General features: G+C 40.7%; 1 long non-coding RNA gene across 1 annotated transcript; it reads right to left on the bottom strand.

Annotated features, from left to right (window-relative positions):
* Window positions 1-492: 492 nt before the first annotated feature.
* LOC310840817 lies at window positions 493-8,076 on the bottom strand. The gene is made up of 4 exons (XR_014562170.1): window positions 7,992-8,076; window positions 7,513-7,601; window positions 3,923-4,039; window positions 493-809 (listed from the first exon to the last, which is right to left on the bottom strand). It is a non-coding gene; the product is annotated as an uncharacterized lncRNA (long non-coding RNA).
* Window positions 8,077-9,378: the final 1,302 nt, after the last annotated feature.

The following is a 9,378-nucleotide window of genomic DNA, read 5'->3' as shown; positions in this document are numbered from 1 at the left end:
ATGACAGAAAATGGCTCATCTGAAGATTATTGCCTCACTCTAGAGATCTGCTTGCAATCAGATATTCATATAGATCTCTGGGGGAGCTGATCCACATCAGCAAAGGAATATGGGCAAGCACTGACTTTCTTGATTGAAATTAATGAGGTAGACAGTCTAAATGAAGGTTCTGCATGATCCATGGATTAGTAGAAACAGGAAGGGGAGAGTAGAGAAAATAAAATTATGGTACTGTGCTATTTAAAGGAGTAGTTCATCTATATCTTGGAAACAGCATTATAGTAATCCTGTTTCAGAAAAGATATAGCAGAAGTGTGTCCAGGGTGGGTCACAGGGAAGAGTAATAACAACAACTAGCAGTATGAAACGCCTTACATTATAATACAGTGGTACCTCGGGTTAAGTACTTAATTTGTTCCGTAGGGTCCATTCTTAACCTGAAACTGTTCTTAACCTGAAGCACTACTTTAGCTAATGGGGCTTCCACCGCGCCACCGGAGCACAATTTCTGTTCTCATCCTGAAGCAAAGTTCTTAACCTGAAGCACTATTTCTGGGTTAGCAGAGTCTGTAACCTGAAGCGTATGTAACCTGAAGCATATGTAACCTGAGGTACCACTGTACCTGCTTCTCACAAGTTACATAATACTTTGGTATGAATACTTACAGAACATAACTGCTCTTCATCAGCTGTGAAAGGCACATCAGTGTTGCAAGCATAGACCTTCCCTTTTGAAACGTATGGAAAGAGATATGTAGCCCTTTCCCTATTCTTTTAATGCTTCAGCATATTGTAGCAGGGGTGGAAGCCTATTTCAAATGTGCGTAAACCTTTCATAGGTAATACAGTACACAAGGGCTTTGCACAAAAAATTCCATATTGTAGTGAATTTTGTAGTGAAAAGTGACCCTAAGATTTATTAGGCTAAGAAATGAGGGGGTTTTAATTTAAGAACAGAATGGATAATTAGAAGGATGATTAAATCACATAAACTCATCTTAGGCTGCAATCCTATGCAATAAGTCCCACTGAACACAATGGAACTCACATCTGAGTAAAGATGCATGGGATTGAACTATAAGGTTCCAACAAAGGAGGGGCAGGAATAATGACATTTGTCAATTAACGTACCTAGAAGTCATCTGGTGAAATTAGCATTCAAAATCCAACAAACATAATTTATACATACATCTGATTAGTTTGTTTGTTTGCTTGCTTGCTTGCTTGCTTGCTTGCTTGCTTGTTTACTCTTCAAATCACCCAGTGGCTTGATTTTAATATTGGGGTGTTTGCCTGAAGTGGTAAAAAGGAAACATAGAAATTCCCACTGGTCCCTATTGATCCTCCCAGATTTTAATCAGTATGTCATAAAACAAAACAGGACCTAGCCATGTGCACAGGAGGGAAAAATGTTTGTGTTGGAAGAGAAGAGAATGCCAATGCACACTACCTTTTGATAGAGCCAGTGTGGTGTAGTGGTTAAGAGCGATAGACTCGTAATCTGGGGAACTGGGTTCGCGTCCCCGCTCCTCCACATGCAGCTGCTGGGTGACCTTAGGCCAGTCACACTTCTCTGAAGTCTCTCAGCCCCACTCACCTCACAGAGTGTTTGTTGTGGGGGAGGAAGGGAAAGGAGACTCCTTCAGGTAGTGATAAAGCAGGATATCAAACCCAAACTCTCCTTCTTCTTCTTTGATAGACTCTGAGCTGAGCACACACAAAAACTTTAATAAGTTTCTTAGCTCCACACTGTGAAATGCTTACTGAGATGGAGCAGATATTATTAAAGAGCTACAGAAGTTCAACCATGAAGAGGCCATTCTATGTGTAGTTCTGTGCCTTGGAGGACTATATGGTCAATGAAGTTCCCCCTAGGCTATAAAGAAGGTGGCCATAGCAGCTGTAGTGTTTCATTGAGAAGGACCGTGGCATGCAGAAGCTCCCAGGTTTAATCCCTGGCATCTCCTAGTGGGGCTGGGAATGTGGGGTCTGAAATCTTGGAGACCCAGTTCCAGCCCATGGAGTCAATGCTGAGCTAGATGAAACAAGGGCCTGGCTCATTATAAGGCAGTTTCCTATTTGAGATGTCTTGGATAGTTGACACACATCCATCAGGTGGGGTGCTAAAAACTGTTCCTGGACTGTACCCCCTCAGATGGGGTGCGGCATTGTATGGTCTAATGCTTCTTCGTGAAAACAAAACTGCATGCATATAGAATCCCAAAATAATCCCGGGAACTGTAGCTTGTTAACTGTAGGTGCTGAGACTTGTTAGGAGACCCCTCTTATCCTCACCTATATTTCCCAGAGTTCACTGAGAAGAGGAATTGACCGTTAAAATACTCTAGAAGCGAATAGGGGTCTCCAAACAATTCTCAACACCTACAGTTAACAAGCTGCGGTTTGCAGGATTCTTTGAGGGGAAGCAATGGCTGTTAAAGTGGTATCATAGTGCTTTAAATGCTCAGTACTAATGTGACCTTAGATAGCAGGGGAAAGAGTTTAAGCATAGCTCTTTCATATACTAGTTATTCATTTGCAGGGAATGCTTCCTTTTTTTATATAACCCCCCACATGCAGTCTGAAGTAGTGAGCTATCCAGGAGCAGTTTTATTGCCTCTGCTGCTGTTTGTGTGAAAAACCAATCCATTTCTATTGGAACCAGCTTGGAATTTATGACTATTTTGTGAGTGTTTAGCCAAAAAAAAAAAAAAGCTCATCTGTTTCTAAGAGCTCTGGTGAGGCTGTACACACACAACAGTGCCCCAGGGAACTGTTACTGCTAGTATTAGCCATGGCTAAGAGCCACTCTGAAATTCAACCTGTCCCCATCGCCACCCCAAGCAGGAGAGGATTTTAGGTCTGGATGGGGGGCAACAACCACATAAAACATTTGCAGGGAGCAGTTGAGACACCAGAGCCAAATAGAAGGAACACTCATTAAACAAAAGGCTGCTTTGTTGGGTGGTCTGGTTATGTAATTTCGCAGTAATAAACAGAAGTTTCATTGAGAGGGAAGGACCTAACAGTACATAACTTTCTGGTTTTATCTACAAAGGAGGCTGGTCCATCTGAATGCAGCCTGCACACGTGAAGAACCTCATGAAATATTCCGAGATGGCAAAGAGCTTCTGGAGAAATGATGTTCAACTCATAATACATGGAAGCATTGTGAGTCAAACCAATGCCTATTCTGATCTAAGGTAATTACAACATGGCATCTACAGTGAGAATTAGTCCTGTGTTATTTAAAGCTGCTTCTATGTGAAAGAATCCAGTTTGGATGATTTACATTCCCACCACCCTTCTGAGTAATACCCCTCCCCACCTTCTCACTATATAGAAGGGTCTGGTGACTTCTGTTTCAGTGTATCTGAAGAAGTGTGCATGCACACGATAGCTCATACCAAGAACTAACTTAGTTGGTCTTTAAGGTGCTACTGGAAGGATTTTTTTTTGTTTTGACTATGGCAGACCAATACGGCTACCTATCTGTAACTGGATGATTTACTGTAATTCTAAGTTGGAAATGGTAACAGTGCCTAAAGTAAGGACACAGAAGTTTCCCACAATTCCGTTTTCAGGGCTGTGGGATTCATACTGAGCTTGCTAGATCTTGGTCATCAGTTTAGACTAAGGAAGATTAATAAGAGCATAGCCACAGTTAGCAAAAGCTGGTAATAGCAGCAATGTTTAAAAACCTGTGAATATAGAAAGGTCTTCGTATTGCACCAAAATGATAGCAATGTGAGCACCAGTGACCGTTCCTGAGGAAGGCCTTCCACTGGCAAGATGCCACCACTGAAAGGACCCTCTTCCTGGTCTCTTCCCACCTTCTGCTGCTGGGAGTGCCTGAAGAAGAGCCTCAGGTGTAGATCTCATTGTATGAATGGATGGTTATGAGTTACTGCAGTGCTGTTACCTTGCACAATAGGCCCAGTATAAATTGCTTGTCTGAAAGGGTCCAAAGATTGATGGCCTTCATAATTGACTGATGACTTCACAAGATTTCAGATATATCTGCCTCCCGCCCAAGCATCTGCAAGAGGCAGTGAATGCACTTTAAGACTGTGCATGTACACATCTATAGACTGCAATTACATAACACACTTAAATGGTAGCAAGACACATTGAACTCAGTAGGGCATATATGTGGATAAACATGTATAGGACCCTAGAAAAGAGCTCCAACTGGCATATTCCCTGGGTGAGATTGCACAGTAAGACCTAAACATAAAGCATGCCAAGATTTCCACTATAATCATAAATATAGAGTATAATAGGAACTGAAAATTACTCAATTTTGCTTCTATAAGGGAATTGTGGAAAGGGATTACAGGTGGTGAGGATGTCATAAATGAATGCTATGCTAGAAATATCACAATTAATTCAATAATTGTTTTTTATGAAGTGCTTTCTAGAGCAATTGCTAAATTAAATAAGTCCCAAAGGAGCAGTAAGAGTTAGGAATGGCATTTATAAGAGAGACATGGAATGTAAATCTTGCAGGAGTTAAGAAATGTTTATATTTAATACAATTAATTCAAAAGTTTTCACAAGAAGCAACCACCCAGGAGTTTTCTAATATCAAGTCCTCCAGGGTTTCAATTGTTTTGCAACAAGTAGCAAGCTCTTATTAATTCCTTCAGCGGTTGTTTTATTAACTTGAACCAGAATGAACTCTACTTGGCACTAATGCAGATATCATTAATACATATAATATCTGGAGTTATTATCTAGGGTAAAAAGCTATCGGGGACCAGACTAGTCACATTATTTTATCACCATTTTAAATTAGCTAATCAATAGTTCATGTGCATGTGTTTATACATATTTCCTTTGGTACAGACTAGGGGGTTGACTACTTTCATAGCGTTTTCATGTCAATAATAACAGCAATAACCATACAAATGAACCATAACTCCCATTACACTGGTATCACAACTAGAAGCCCTTTACAAAAAAATTGAATACAAAAGCAGATGGCAATGACCAGACCCTCCCCGCTCCTCCCTCTTGCATCCAATTCTAAATTGATGTTTTAAAAATGTCTGCTAGGTGCCTGAAAATTAATCTCATTTAAAAATTAATTTTGAGACAGTGAAGGCCTCTAGGCTCTGTAACATTTCTAATGGCATCATCTAGTGTACCCGCATGCCCTTCCTCCTGGAATTGGAATAGCACTGAGAAGCACAATTTCTAACACTTCTGACTTGTGCTGCTTCCTGGAAATGGTGGCAGTAAGGATCTGCTTCAAGCCAGGTTGCCTACAGAGTACACATGACACGTATCAGATATCTCCATGCAATTTATACTATATTCAAGGCTAATATACATAATGAGAAGTACAGTTTCCATTATGCTACCCAAGAGCGGACCGCAAGAAGGGGCTTGGGCATTTAGTTTTCATTTACCCATTTCAACTATTTGTATACCGCTTATTCAGCCATCTCTAAGCAGGGCACAAGAGACAGAAAACCATAAAATCAGAGTTCGATTAAGAAGCCCAGTAGAATTTTTTATTACTAACTACAGAAGTTCAACAGGGAAGGGGCTACCTGACCTCAACTGGAAAGGAATTCCACAAAATTGGGGCAACAGTAACGAAGACACACCTCCTCGCAGATATAAGCCCTGTGTCCAAGCCACAGGGGACCACTAACAGTGACTTCCCAAAGACTTCAGGCATAAAGCAGAGATAAAAGGGATCAGGTGCTCCCTGAAGTATCCTGGACACAATCTGTGAATTTTGTAAATTTGTAGAAGAACCTTGAACCTGGTCTGATAGCATATGGGCATCTAGTGCAAGCCTGCTGTCACTGGGCCAGTGTAGCTTACTGGGTGGAGGGAGCAGGAAGTGGGGAGGTCAGTGGGGAGGGTGTGGTGTTCCCACTTATGTCCCCATTCTGAGCAACCTCCCTACCATCTCCCCTTCCTGGTAACCCACAGTGATGGCAGTGCCAGGAGGCCTGGTAAATGGCAGGGCACCTGCACCCTAGCTGCTCCTAAATCTAACCCACCAACACTGCAAATTCATAAGAAAATCTTAGGCACTCCTGCAGCCTTTCATTACAAATGAAGCCATCTCTTCCATGACTTCCCACCACCAAGTACAGAGGAAGGACATCGGAAATGGGACATAGGAAGGCCTCTTAGAATCACAAAATTGTAGAGTTGGAAGAGATCCTGAGGGTCATCTATTCCAACCCTTTGCAATGCTGGAATTTCAGCTAAAGGTCTGGCTTCATTAAGACTTGATCAATCCCATTTCAGAGTTTGCATGCAGGACCCAGGCTTTGCAAAGGAGGGAGGAAAAGTGACATGTACAATATGATAAGCAATTTGCTTTGCATATGATGTGTCAGACATGTGATGAAAACCACAAACGATTTCAAAGTACTATGCTGTCCAGCAAAACACTATAGATTGCTAATCTCCTCTTTTTTCACACATACATTTTTTAGGAAATCAAATGTAACAAATACATCCAATTTTAGCCCGCTTAGTCAATCTTTGTGGTATACTAACAGCCTGTTATGAAAGTACAGTGTTTTCATTACCGATACTGTAATGGAACACTGAGTTCCTGATCAAGAATGACAACAAAATGGCTGAGTAAAATTTAATTTGTACATTTCTAGAATTGTGAGGGTTGTTTGGTGTTTTTTTTACTTATATGGAATTAATTTCCTCTTCCGCATCAAATACTTTATTTTTTTGTCCCTAATCCTCCCCCCCCCCCCCCGCAAAACATTTAGTCCAAGGAAAATTATAGACGTGGACTGAAATCTTGCACAGTGTTAAACTGCTTCAAAATCCCATTGAAATAAGTGAGATAAGTGGAATAAGTCATGGAACGTTTTGAAGGATTGTGGCAGAATCATGAAATGATTCATCAGGGAGGGTTTGGGGGGTAGGAAACAAAATCTCTTGTTTCCTTTTCTTCTCACTTGGGTGGTGTGGGGGGAAACCAATCCTTGTGTGCATATACCAGCCTCTGTGTGCACTGGTGTGGTGGGTATACTGCTGTGCCTCCACAGAACAAAGTCACTCCATCATTTTCAGTGGCAGTGTCAGCTACGGAGGTGGATGAGGCAAAAAGCCGAGAAAAGGATACAGAGGAAAACAAAGAGAAAGAGCTGAGATCCAAGTGAGGGGGTTTGTCAAGTTGACAGCAGGAAGGGAAGGAAATGTTAGAAAGGGCAGGCAAAAGGAGCTCAGGATAAATAAACTAGAGGAAGGAAGAGAAGACAGTTTGGCAGGAGATGCTGGAAATGAATTTCTGAGGACAGAAAGTCAAGGCCAAAGACTGTCAAAGAAATGAGCCCATCTAAGGAGACTCGGAGTCTGAGAGCTTGCCCCCCTTACTGCCAAAAGTACTGTTGTATTTAATTAGGAAATGCCTTCCTTTGTTGCATTCTGAGTAATCTCCCCGGAGAAAATGATGCATCCTTTTAAAATGTATCTTGAAATATCCCACACCATGATTCAACCCACTTCTGCCCAGTTCACCTTGAAGGTCCTGTGCTTTAAAAACCCTTCTTTTGCGCCTGCCACAGATGTCGGTCCACAGTGGAGGGACTCCAGGACAACCAGGCTATCTGCAGAGATAAGGACATCGTTTATTATATTATGTCACACTCTTCCCGTTAAAAAAAAGAATTCATTATACAATTGTTATGAAAGTGCCCACTTTTAAATAGGTTCCATTGGTTTTCATGGATTTGATCCTATGTTGAACATGAGTTCAAAAAGCAATTTGGCTTCATAACAAGGGGCCTGGTGCTTAGTGTTTGAGCTCAGTAAAGTGTTGCAGTAAGGCTGGTTATAAAATTAAGTGGGGGATTGGTGAGGTCAAAACTGTTGCCCCTTTTGCCTTCTCCCTTCTTTGAGATTGTTGCCCAAAAGCTCTCACATGAGTTCTGGTTAATGCATCATATGTCATAAATAGGGATCGGGGGTGGGGGGCGGATTTGATTCAGTTCACTCACACTTTATGAAACACTATGAGAGCCAAAACTCAGCCATCCTCTGAAATCTGCATGGATCCAAAGTTCACCATGTAGTTCTCTAAGTAAGAAATGTTTACAAAATGCATTATGTTAGGAGAAAGTGTGCATAAAAATGAATATATTAGTGAAAGTAATATACAAAAATGCATTATATTAGGAGCAATCATTTGCAAAAAACATGTACAATAGTCAAAACTGCACACAAATGTGTGTTTATTATGAGAAATTGACACTAAAATGCTGAAGTATTTTCATGAGGATTTCTCTTTTTAAAAATGCAAATTGCTGTAGAAATATGGAGAACTGAATCTTAGATTGGAAAAATGAGAAATGTAGCAAACCAAAATTGACAGAAGTTTCCATCCTTAGTCATACTGCAAGGGAGCATTGCTGAATGATGCCATCTTTCTTGACTTTTGATCAGTTCATGATGGATATTTTTATTCTGATGTGGGTAAGATCAACAGCTATGGGCAAGGGGCTTCACTGGCTATATGAAATCTGCTTGCTCACCTGAGTTTCTATTATTATTTGCTTTGTTTTCCACTTCAAGACAAGTTTTACTTTAATAAGGCAGTGCCAATGGATTGTTCCATATTTTGTGCAACTAAGAGTTTAGTCCATTCCCAGATTAGGCACCAAAGAAATGAGTAGGACCTGATTTATTTTACCATTATTTGGGCCATTTCCTTTTTGTAGAAACGGCAGCCCTGGGCAACATTGATGAATCATGTCTGCCTTTATTTATTTAGCATCTGAATTGGATGTCTCTTTGTCTTCTGATGTGACGAAGGACCCTGCCACTTCATTAACTTTTGGGGGAATTCAATTAAATACACAGTAATTCTTGTTTCTAACCTGCTTGATGACAGGCTACAGGAGTTTAAGGATGGGGTTAGGATATTTTGGATTTTAAAAAAACCCATGCATTTGGATCTTCTTAGCTTGGCTTGTCACATGATGGTTCCACATAAAAATTCCCCCATTCTTCTCCAGTTGTGCATGTTCTCATCTTTTTTTATTAGTATGTTGATAGCTCATCACCTGATACAAATAGAATTCAATGATTGCTAGGAGACTGGCAAAAAGGATCTGGTGATACCTGCAACAGTAATTTCCAAAGTCTGACCACCTTTATCCAGTTAATATTAAAGGATACAAAACCTATTTCTCCATCACTGGAGTGTTGAATAATAGGTAACTTTTTTGATTTCTGAAATATACCAGCTCTTTGCTACCCAACCTCTCCGAGCAGTTATAGTATTCAATTGCCAATGTCTTTCAAAAATGATTTGAGCTTTCCCTAACTGACTTGCTATGAACTCCCAATCTTTTGTCCTTATTTCATGTAAATACGCTACTATTG

Source organism: Podarcis gaigeae, assembly GCF_964106915.1.
Source record: "Podarcis gaigeae genome assembly, chromosome: 3".
Lineage (NCBI taxonomy): Eukaryota > Metazoa > Chordata > Lepidosauria > Squamata > Lacertidae > Podarcis > Podarcis gaigeae.
This window is presented reverse-complemented; position numbering and strand designations above follow the sequence as displayed.